Consider the following 12,298-nt stretch of genomic DNA (forward strand, 5'->3'; position numbering starts at 1 on the left):
TTGGCATCAGCCAGCTGCTGCCATCTGATTCTAATGCTGTCCATCACAGGTAAAGTGATTTAACAAACTGTGTCATGCTTTGGATGGATTATTTAGGGCCTGTCTATAAATGCAAAAATCAAATCTTATGATTTCTTAACAGTTTGATGATTTGATCTTGTAGTAAGACTATGTGATGTCTGTTTGACATGAGATGCAGTTCTCTAAACAGAGCTGGTTTTATTTTCTTTGGCTGAAGAGGTATTACTTCGCACTAAGTATAGCCAGCTGTACTGGTCACTTCCAAGAGTGTTCTGATGTTACATTCAAGAGTTTTCACAAATATCTTGCTAAAAATCTAAGCGATAATCTTGAATGTGTTTTGCCACATCAAATAGTATAAAACACCCGTGTGAGGAAAAAATCTATGCTGTTATTGACAGAGCTAAGCTCATGCTGCATGAACTGAACTGAATATTCATACTTTAAAGTGGTTTCTGATAATTTGTGAAGTGTGACAGGACTTCTCATGCTTAAGATGTAGTATTCCACATGAAGATGTACAGTAAGTTTCAGCTAAACAATAAGGATTGTAACAATAACAAGATACACATACATAATACACACACAGTATTAATGTTTTTTTAATAATTATATAGTAAAATACTAAATTTGAATTTCACAAATGAGCTTTATAGTGTTTCAACTTTTCTGAGCCACACTGGGAATAGTACTGATCAATGTTTAGTATCATGATCCTACATAAAATTTAGGTTGTTGAACAGTGGGTTTTAATTTTGAATTGGTTGTCTGTTTAATGGAAAACTCTGAGGAACTCTACAGAAAGATCTGGCTGACTCAGGTGGGGGTCACTTGTTCTGAAAGAAAAAAATCCAGTGTTTCTTAGAGTGTTCAGTGAGTTCTACCCTGGATGTTCAGTCATGTCTGCATAAAAACATCACAGAAGCTTTTCACATTCAAATTAAAAGCAGCATTTTGTAATATAAGTAAAGATGTTTATTGAAGACTAGTGATAGGTGGCTTCCTCAAGGCAAACAAAAATGGTCAAGTATTTACTGAGTCAGAGAAAACAATCCTTAATTGATGATTGTTGCCAAGCTGACAATAAAGAGAAAGCTGGACAAATTCATTAAATAGAAAGTTTCCTATTAAGTTCTCAGCCCAAATCCATTCAGAATTTGTAATATTTCAACCCATGTCTGAAATTCACAATCTTATCCCACTAATGGAAATTTTTTCTCCATCTGAAGACAGAATATGGATTTGCAATAAAGAATAGTTTAGAACTATGGACATGTCTAGCTCCTGGACAAAATCTTTTCCTTGAGTCACCCTCTTGATTCCTGTTGCTGAATGAAAATTAGAATTATCTCAATCTCAAGTCAGTTTCTTTTTGCCATATTTGAAGTATGTAGAAGTGTGTTGCACATGCAGTCTTATCCTAACAGGAGATCCACTGTACACAGATTATGCATAGGGACAGGAAGTTAAATTTTAAAAATTTCATTTCTAAAAGGAAAAGTACACAGAATGTGTCTTTTCTTCACACAGTGCTGACATTTACTATTTAAGATGAAGGTTTTTGAAGACTGTGTCAAAGCCGTGGCTGAAAGTGTTGCGTGCCCTACTGTTCTCATCCTGTTTAACTCTGCCCACAGGCAAAGTACACATCTTTCAGTATTAATTCCAAGTACTTTAAACAATAAGAAGGAAAACTATATAAATTGTGGCACTGCTAGATTAGACTATGAGGATCTCTGGAAAGCTTTTGGAAGGTGTAACTAGTAGAAAACACATTTACCTTGAAAGGCTGGAATACAAAAGTGGTTTGTGATCAGCAGAGTGTTTGTTCTTATTTACCTGAGGGAAGTGTCAGGCCTTTCTGGCCTATGACGCTGTAAACGTGCCTGGCAGTAGCTTATCTTTGAAAATGCTTGTCCTAGTCTATCTTGTTAGTAATAAATTATGGGTAGATAATTTTGCTGTGGTCACTCCTCTGAGCTGTGTTCTTGGCATTGGTGAATGGCTGGATACTGTCAGAGGAGGGGCCTTTGGTTCAGATGGTTTTTTTCCTGCTATTGCAATTTGTCAGGATCAAAGTTCAACCAGTTTCAAGATACAGAATAAGATATATCTGCTCAGTTTGGCTTTTTCTAGGCAATGGGGAGATTTATTGTCCTTGAGAAGGACATTTAACTAGTTGGAAATTGCTGATAATTAAGGATGAAAAGTAGGAAAGGATTTATTTTAATGGACAGGTTAATACTGTTTGTTTTAAGGGGTTTTATCCCTCTACCTGTTGAGCTATGCCTTGAAAAAGAAATGCCTCAGCCAAATCCTGTGTGACTCAGCTTTTACTCATATGTATATATTTAAGGTTGAAATAACAGTGCCTGTACTGAAATATTTCCCCAGATGACTGGGACTTTCTCCATCTCTAGGCCAATACTTACCAATGCAAGCAGGATTAGAACAGCCCATTGAGCATTTTTAGCTAACCTATGAATATCATATTTAGGAGCTGTAGTGTTGCCCAGGAATTATGCAGATAAATGTAGACTCTTGAAATACAAGTCAACACAGTGCACACGTGTCCTTTTTCTCCATAAAGCATTGATTTGTCTTGTCACTGTCCAGCAACAGGTTGCATTATCAATACAAGGATTTTCTTTCCTGTAGAAATGGCTATGGAAAAAGCTTTAAAATGAGGAGAAATATCACCAAGATACCCAAAAGGAACCATGTGAAATAAAAATCAATGTTGAGGTGTCTATCACCAATTCTAATTTTGCCTTTTTAGCATATTTTTTGGCAATGCCGTACAAAAAATGGGTAGTGCCTTTATTTTCACATAGCACTACAGTACAGTTTGCCCACTGAATTAATGCACTAGTAGTATGAATTATATGGTGTCTGGTATAGTATAGCTCTGGGACATAAAAGGTTTGTGTTGCACAGTAGGGGGAGAGAGAGCTAGAAAGAGATGAAGAAGAAAGAATGATGAAAGGGTAGATGCTCAAAGCTTGCCAAAGGAAATAGACATACGATTTCTTTCTTCTTGTAGTATTAAAAAAATTGGAAAATAGCATGTTAGGAGCTCCTCAGCTTATTCCTCGGTAGAGAACTCATTAAGCCAAACCAATTGTTCCTAAAAGCTCTCTGCACGATATCAGCTATCTCAAGATAGAACTGAAATAGTTTATATTTGTATTAAGTATATTAAGAATATGAAAGATTTTTTTTTTATTGTCGTAATATTTTAAAGCCATCAGTTAAAAATAAAGAATATGTAAAAGAAAAAGATACCAGGATCAAAATGTTCCCTGTTGGATCACACTTTTTAATAGCATGGGTTAATGCCAATTTTTTAAGTGGCACTAAGCAAAAGATCCAAGTGCAGTAAGTACCACCCTTATGTACCCAAAATCAAATGAGATATAAGCCTTTAAACTCTCTATAAAATTATTAGTAAGTATGGTTGTTCAAATAATTATGAGTTTGGGATCTGGGAGACCTGGATCAGTTATTTCTCCAACTTCCTGTAAACTTAGGCTAGGGAAACAATAAATGTTCCTTTATTACTTTGCTCAAACACATCCAAGGAGATTACATAAAATATATATGCATTCCTAAAAGCTGAGGGTTTTTTAATTAATTCATCTAATCTGTTAACAAAGCAGAAATAATTTGCTACTCATAAAATTTTTGGAACATCTCTGTTTAGTGATATTATAAGCATAAAAGAGACAAAATACTTTGTCCACTCAGAGATACCAATTTTAAATTAAGAAGTTTTTGAAATGCTCCTGTTTTCTTTTAAGCACAGTGGTATTTAAGCTAGGTACCTACCTATGGCAAAAGCAGAGCAGATATATACGTTACAGGGAAATTTTTAAGTTATAGACCTTTTGAGGTTTTGGTTGCAGGGTGACAATAAAACCATGGTAGATGTATTGTTAACCTCCTCTCCCCTCCCTTCCCTCTTCAGCCCCTCCTTCTCCCCCCTTCCCACTCAGGACAGGCAATTGGGAGGGAAAGAAGAGAGAAGAGAGTTGGAAAAATTAACAATGTTTTACTAATGCTACTAATAAGAATAGAGAAAATAATACAAAATATACAAAACCAATCTTGAAAGTTCCAGCAACTGCAGAGCCGGCACCCAAAGTCCTGGACTGGACTCTGCAGTCAACCGGAGATGGATTCAGTCTCTCACTAGGCCTCAGTTTGCAGGGACGACTAGCAAGGTCCTATCCTAATGTCAGCCATAAAGAAAAGGGACGAGATCCTCGTGATCTCCCACTTTTATATGAAGTATTCACGTGAATGGGATGTTATACTCCATTGGTCAGTTTCTTGGTCACTTGTTTCTCATTGCCCCTCTTGTGAGATGTGCATCAATTTGTTATCAATAACTTCGCATTCCATTGCTATGTTTACCAAAACATGTATCTGGTTCTCCAGGAAAATGCAGCTGATATGAAGCTTTAGCTGAAAAGCAAAATCACTAAAAGAGAAACTTGTTTTTAACAAAACCAGGACAAGACCTAATCTCACTGATGTCAGTGGTAATATTGGTGCTGACTTCAGTGGGAAGAGGTCTTCATTCTAAAAGCATCTATAGTATGCCAACTTTATAAAGTGAATAGTTCTGTTGAACTCAAAACCGGTTTTATATTTAGCCTACAAAAGTACTTGAATTCTGCCTACAAGAGCTGGCCTTCAGATAATACACTCCTTAGTATCAGGGGTCATGACTTGTGTGTTTTATTCAGCAGAAAGCACTTCGATGATGAAGTTTCCACTAACTCTAGTGTATTCAGGGTAGAAATAGCATTTGCATTTTCTGCTAAACTTGAACTTCAGTCTTTTCTGTTGATTGATTTGTATTATTATAGAACACATTTGTCAATCCTAGTTTTAAAATAAGAAAAGCAATAGACTAAAAGAATATTTACTGGGCTATGCAGAGATTTTTTTTTTAAAGGAAATGCTGCTAAATCTCTTTTTACTTTACTGTCAGTCACAAGTTAGTGGCAGCTCTGAGTATCAAAACTCATTTGAGTTTAATTGCTCTTTCTGTACAACTCTTCCTCCTCTCCTATCTCTTCCAGCAGGAAATCCCAAGCACATGAAATTAAAGGATTTGTTAGACCCCTACATCCCCTATGCTTATGAGGTTATAGACAAAATTCAGTTTTCACTAGACATTATCCAACTCTATAATCTTCTCCTGTATCAGTTTCTCAAGTGACATTTTGGTAGCTGACTTGTGCAATCTCTTGTTTTTCACTTGGCATGTGTTTCATAGGCAGTAAAATATTTAACATGTCTATAAATAATCATAATGGTTTATTAACTGCTTTCCAGAGACTCTATAGTACCTTTCAAAGATGCATATTTCACCCAAAAAGATTATTATTTGTCCAGAATTTACAGCAGTTCAGTGGTAAAACTAGTATTAGAACAGAGTTAAAATAAATATTTGTTTCCTAGCACTGATTTTGTTCAAATAAATACCACACTTCTGTTAGTTGCTCTCCGTTTTTTTTTCTGTAACATCACTAGGTTTAATCGTATTCAAACTACTTGTATTTGTCTCACAAATTGCTTTGTGTAACTTTGGCATTTCATAAAAGCAGAAGTGTACAAAATATTTCTCATCACTAATGATGTGAAAGCCCAAGATTTGTCTGTTTGTAAGGGGCTGCCAGTGCCATCCAACTCCACAGAATCCTTTACAAAAATTAGCTTTAAACTCCAGAGAGATAGGGAAATACTGTGAACTGAGTTAAAACTGAAAAGGACTGAAAACCTCATGCAGAAGAGAGGAATGTAGTTAGTTATACAAAGAAATATAGCTGGTACATAATAGCAAGGAAAATAACAGATAAATGCAGTTCTGTTGAACTTCCATAAATAACAATATGGTAAGTACCTTGGAAACAAGGGCTTTGTAAAATAGACAGTAGTTCAGATTTCTGTAGCATACAAATTTGTAAAAGTAAAGCAACCGAAGTGGAAGAAAATGCCCTAAAATGGAAGAGAATTCAGTGTGTGATCAGAACTCATTCCATAGCACTTAAATATTTTGGCTCTCTCTTTTGTATTCTCTAACCTCCCTATGGCTTGAAGCTGCTGGTTTAATACAATGAATGTAAATGGAAAGGAAATCTTTAGCTTGACCAAGAAAGAGCAGCCCACACAAAATAAGCAGACACAGCTAAGGGCCCAACATCCAGCCAGCAAAACAGGCTGCAAAAATACATTTTAAAGTAGAGATGCTATTAGATAACATGGAGTAAATAGATCAGTCTCTGAACTCATAACAGGTAAAAAAACTGTGAACATTTTGTCGTATACAAGAAAACAACCACTTTGAGCATATTTTTTTAATGTGAGCAAAGTGCGAGTCATTTAGGAAGATTCAGGCAACTTCCTCCTCTCATCTCTTGTTCTTCTGCTTAGCTTCTAACTTGCTCAGGCTGCTTATTGGAGAGCCTTTTCACTGGCTACCATGGGTGTTGCAAGTTTATTTATAATTAGATATTAATAGTTTCTTACTTAACCTACCCCTCTGATATATTCAGTTCACCATCTTGTGTTTTTAAACTTGGATATTTAGTAGAGCTGATTCTGTGAAGAAAAGATAATTTGGCTTCATGCCTACAGTTCATACAGACCAACATGTGTTTGCTGGGGCCATATTCATCCAGAGCTCAGTTTCATTGCAAAAATACCTATGGTATCTCATGTAAATCTATAGTTCTGGACAGAGAATGAAGTGAAATGGAAGAAGAAAATACTTTTGTAATAATATAGTTTGCTGATGTGTGTTTTATCTGTTTCTCTTGACTTTCAGCTTTATCTTTGCTCTCAAAAATGTCAGTTCCATTAATCTCTCCTTTACAAGTGAACTACGAGAGGCCTTTTTCAGCGGTGGTCTGTCTATTTCAAACAGTATGACTAGGTCAGTAAGAACTCATCTGTGACTTACACAAGGCAACTGGCTATACTATGAGCTGAAAGTACTGTTTCGTGAGAAATACATTCAAAAATATATACAGAGATGTGATTTTCAGTGGTGTAGTGGTGTGTATCTCACCCTATTGTCAAGTATCACAGAAAATACTTGGCACATTCACCCATCAGTTTTAACAAGCCTTCAAAATGAGTCTGGAGTTAGCCCTGTGTAGCTATTATAATTTGTGACTAATAATATACTATAATTTATTCCAGGTTACCAAGTTTTCAAAGGTCAGTCTGCTTCAGTATTTATTGCAGAAACATAAGGCCACTCAGAAAATACACAAGAATTGTTCTAGCAAATACCATTCACAAAGTTAGGATGATATCATCAGTGGTACTGTTGGATAAATGAGGCTGCTTACCAATATCTGAAGATTTTCAAGAGACACCTGCCCAGAATAGCTAAATATAGTTTTCAGTTTATTCATGGACTTCTATATGTTCTGATGGGTTTATGGTTATTTAAAAATGTATGTATTATGTTTTAACAGAGATAAAATTTATAAGGTCATTTTATATATGTAGGGCTGCCTATGTATTTATTTTTTTAAAGACAAGGTCCTGCAGTCCTCACTCACCTGAGCATTTACTTTCACTGTTGCTTATATGTAGACATGGTAACTACACAGGTTTGAGAGAAAGAAAGAGTTACCTCTAAGAAATAAGGTTCAAAACGTTGCTGCCCAATCTATTATGCACGAAGCAGAAACTTTCCTGAAAATATTTTAATCAAGGTGGATAAAATCTGCCTTTGAAAGCATCACCCTTGAAAATTCTCCGGCATAGCTGTATAGATAACAGCTGCTATCTGAAAGAATGAACATTTATTAGATATAGTGTACAGTGGTATTTTCCAGCATGTTCCTTGAAAGGAGAAGCGCATGTCTCTGAAACAATCATTTTACTTGATCTTGTTAGTTTTCATTTGCTTCAAACCAGTATCTCTAGCTCTTGTGGTGTCCTGAAGAACCTTTTCTCCTTCATTAGTACTTAAGTCTAGCTGCACTATTTGGCACATTTATTTCTAGGTATAATAATCACATTTGTGGTATCTTTCAATAGTATCTTTCTGGGGAAAAAATGCATGTGAGTGAAATTGCCCTGTGTGAGACTGCATTGCTGATGTAATCCCACAACCGTTGCCTGGTAATTTGTAAATGAACATAGCAGCAAGCCTTAGCTTTAGCAGGAAACACGACAGCATGATACATACTGTAACTCTCTTCTTTTTAGCTGAAACTGAATCATAGATAATTATCTGTCTGTAGTGTACAGATTGTAGTGTACATTTGATTTGCATGTCCATTGTAATGTATTCTGAATAAGTTTTAAACCAGAAACCTTTAGAAAGCTTCACAAATAATCAGAACAATAAAAGGAAACCAGAACTGTGATGAGAAAATTCGAATTGTAACTACTCAGCAATTTGTGACCAAGGAATGATTTGGCATGGAGGGCAAGAAGGCCCAATGACAGGAAGGGGTTAAATTGGCTGGCAGCAAGAATGCCAAAGACAGGACTCCTTTCAAGGGTGTAAAGTTTCCCTTGGTGATAAGAAACAGCCTCAGCATTGCCTTGTAGCCATCCTGGAATGGGAGCGCCCGGAGCTACCTTTGGGGCTGAGGTGTCCCCCAGAACCACGCTCAGGATTGGTGCTGGTGCAGGTGCACATAAGGAACACGCTTGTGCCATGTCTTTGCAGACTCCATGTAGAAGCACTTATTGAGGTGTAGGACTCTGCCCAATGCATTATTCCTGAATTTTTCATTTTATATTTAAGCACAAATGTGTGTTTAATTCGCCTTGAGGGGTACCATAAAAATTCCCCAAGAAATGAAAAGAACAATAATTTTTCTGAGACATTTAAAATGTTTTTCCAGAAAGTTAATATCTCTAAAATTCTGGCAGTCTAAATGCAGGTGCTTTTTATTCCAATCTGTAAGAAAGTGTAGGTGTGATACTGCTGGAATTAATCCTTTGATACTATTACAGCCATGACCGCTACTTCTGTTCATTTTGCTATACTAAAGTTTTCAGCTGTAATGCAAGATTTTACAGCTGTGGTGTATATTTTTCAGTAAGCCTGTCTTTACCATCATCTGGAAGAAATGCCTATTACATGCAGTTGCTGCTTGTATGGTTTTGTACCCAAGAGACCAAGACACACTGCAAGGTTCCAAAATAATACGATGACTAAAGTGAATATTCTAGCACTTAATTTTAAATATGAGAATTTTGAAGCCTATGAGGGCTTAATGCCAATGGCATAAATCATCTGTTGATATAAATTGATAAAACTCCATTCAACTGAATGATTCATGTTGACTCACACCAAAAGTAACTTAATCCAATGTAAATTCTACTTGGGCTAAAAATCTAAATTTTTACTTCCAAATTATAATTACCTTTGAGAGAATTACATCCTTCTTATTCCCAGCTGGTGTTTATTGTATTTCTGATACATTAGTTTTCTTGGACATGTAGAAGTGGTGATATGTTTTGGTTTTGCTTATACTAATATTTCATAAACCGTCAAAGTGGCCACAGACTCTGTAGGAGGTTATAAGAATACATAAACCAAGCCCTTAGTTCTAATATTGTCCTAAACTTAATTACACTTTATTCCAGTTTATGGGGCTTTGCTCCTGAATCCTTGCCATTGATTTACACATGTAAAATCATGACTTAGTCATTAACCCGGTGTTTGCAGTTGTTAGGTTCTGTTAAATTGGCCAAACAAGGAGATCTACAGGAAGACTTCATGCCCACACATCAAAACTTATTTGGAAGATGAGAGCCAGTGGTACGGAATATCTGTAAACGACACAGGAGCATAACTGATCTGAGGATGGCCTGTCAATGGTTATCTTGCATGTATGTGCTTAATTTTATTAGAACTGCAACATTGTTGGCTTTTTGATATGCACTTTGAGCAAAATGAGTGCGACACTGGCCTCTTCCCAACACTTTGTAACTAATAAACTGGATTGGATAACAGAACACTACAAGTAATGTAAAAATGTATTTGATTAATTTGATAGTTTTGACAGAGCTAGCATTTTGCTGTTATTGCTCCACCTTGCCTGAGAGTGGGGAATATATTTTAATTGACTTGTTTCATTTAAAGGCTTAATCAAAAACTTTTTGATTATGTTACTATTGGTTCCATGTTAATTAGAAAACATTAGGACCTTTGTTTACTGATTTTATTGGAATAATGCCTTGTATCCTTTCCCCTAGTAAGAGAACATTCAAAGACTTTCAAATAGAATACACAGTCTTGTTTGAGAATACATGTTACATGTAAGCCAGAGGACTGAAGAGTAAACAGAAATCAACATTGTTAATATATGTAGGACTAAGCCTGCCTTTATGTTAACAAATACACAGGAGCTGAACAACACCAAGGGTGTACCTCTGGCCAGTCAAAATTCACAGAGTTCTGGACTATCAGATATTAATCTGTTTACACACGATCTTTCAATATGGCTGAATGCCTCCAGATCTTCATTTTTACTGCATCAAGAACTTCATGTAGATAATAAGTTGTGTGGAAATGGCACCACTGTCTCCAGTGATGCCACAGAGCCTGTTTGCCTCTGGCACTTATAAGCTTAGTTTTGAACTGACCAAGAATTTTCGAGGTATCTTTTGATATCAAATATGAATTTGTTGAAATGAAGGGGAAGGGAAGTGGAAAGAAAAGGAAAAAAAAAATTTGTAATTTGTCAGAGCAAAGTGTTTGCAATCTGCAGAATGAAAGACAATGTGGAGTGGGCTTTTTTTTGGTGTTTGGTTGATTGGCGTTTGTTTGGGGTTGTTGTTCTTGTTTAGTTTATTTGACTAAGTTCTTGTTTTAAAATGTTAGGTAATTTTGACAAAAAAACATTGGTATGTTTACAATGGTTGAGTTCAAACTGAAACTTTTCAAATTACTCAAAGTGTATGAGAGTGAACTTGCAACGGTGTTTGAGGTTTTCAATTTTACGTGCACACTAGAAGTGGAAGAACAGTGTCTCTCCAAAATGTTCAGAGATGATAGAATTCTTTTCCTCCCTACTCTAATGCAGTATCTAAATGCCAGGAATCATCTATGCGGGGTCTGATCTCGCCATCAGATCTTGTTTATTACAATAAGATAAGCAATAAAGCTGAGCACTCCAACCTTTTTGAAAATGAAGCAATATCTTTTTTTAAGTCTATTGGCTGCTTGGGTATGTACCCATTACTACTAGATAGTAAACGAATGAAAGTGCACATCATTAAAAACTAAAGGAGGCAAACAATAGAAACATATGACATAGAAGAATTGAATATTCTGTCAACAAAAAGTGTAATATTTAAGAGTAACTGAAAGTTTGCTATACAAGCAAATAACAAGTGAGAAATTGCATTATATTCATTTAGAATAGAGGAAAATGAGTGTGGAGGCTTGAATGTTATTTGTGACTGAACTGATGAATTATAAGGAGTTGGATGATTTATTTGGATTTCAGCTTAATTTCTGTTTCTTCTCTCACTAGTAACCATGTATATTTAGATTGTCACCGAGGAAGAATTATTTCTTGATATGTGTTTTTCTGCAGAGTGCCTAGTACAAGTGAGTCTTGAGCTCAGTGTAGGATTTCTAGGGACCCTATCATACAATAATAAGTAAACCCCTGGTTTTATGTATCAGCTGCTGTGATTGTGACCCAGCAACCGTTCTCAACTACACAGCGATCTGCTTGGACAGGCAGAGAAAATAACACATCTAGTTCCATCTGCACATCCATTACCCAGAGCTGTCACTGGCCAAAGGTGCTTAGTGTGTGCTTTCAAGAATATTCACTCATTTTCAGTTGATAAAGTGACTGTTTTGACCCTGGCATGCAAAGATGTGTTACTTTCAGTATATTTACGTGAATTACTGTTTATTAAGAATCAGGCGACTATCGGGGTCAAATTGTGGTAAATGGAGGGGCATTTATTAACGTACTCAGTCCCGTAATTTTTACAATCCTGACCTCAATTGACCATTATTTTTGCTGACAATAAGTAAAATGGTCTTCAGCTCCTACAGAAGACTGAAGTGAAACTAAGATGTGAGGTTCTCCCCACAAGATGCTGTTGTAGCAATCAAATGGCAAAGCCCCAAGACGAATGAATTCCCTGTGGTCTTCAGACAGGGCTGAAAATAGCTGCACTGCTAGAATTTTATGGATTTGTTATTATCACCAGAGACTCAGTTCTGTGAGTGTTCTCAGGAGCTAGCAGAAAGGGGTCATTCTTT

At 36.1% G+C, this 12,298-nt stretch overlaps 1 long non-coding RNA gene across 2 annotated transcripts in view; it reads left to right on the plus strand.

Moving 5' to 3' along the window:
* Positions 1-11,684, plus strand: part of LOC110356338 (uncharacterized) — a 91,658-nt gene extending 79,974 nt beyond the window's left edge. For both annotated transcript variants that reach the window (XR_002409511.2, XR_010472452.1), the window contains exon 3: positions 9,737-11,684. This is a non-coding gene — a long non-coding RNA (uncharacterized LOC110356338). The remainder of the gene's footprint in view (positions 1-9,736) is intronic.
* The last annotated feature ends 614 nt before the right edge of the window (positions 11,685-12,298 follow it).

This window comes from Columba livia, chromosome 4, assembly GCF_036013475.1.
Source record: "Columba livia isolate bColLiv1 breed racing homer chromosome 4, bColLiv1.pat.W.v2, whole genome shotgun sequence".
NCBI lineage: Eukaryota > Metazoa > Chordata > Aves > Columbiformes > Columbidae > Columba > Columba livia.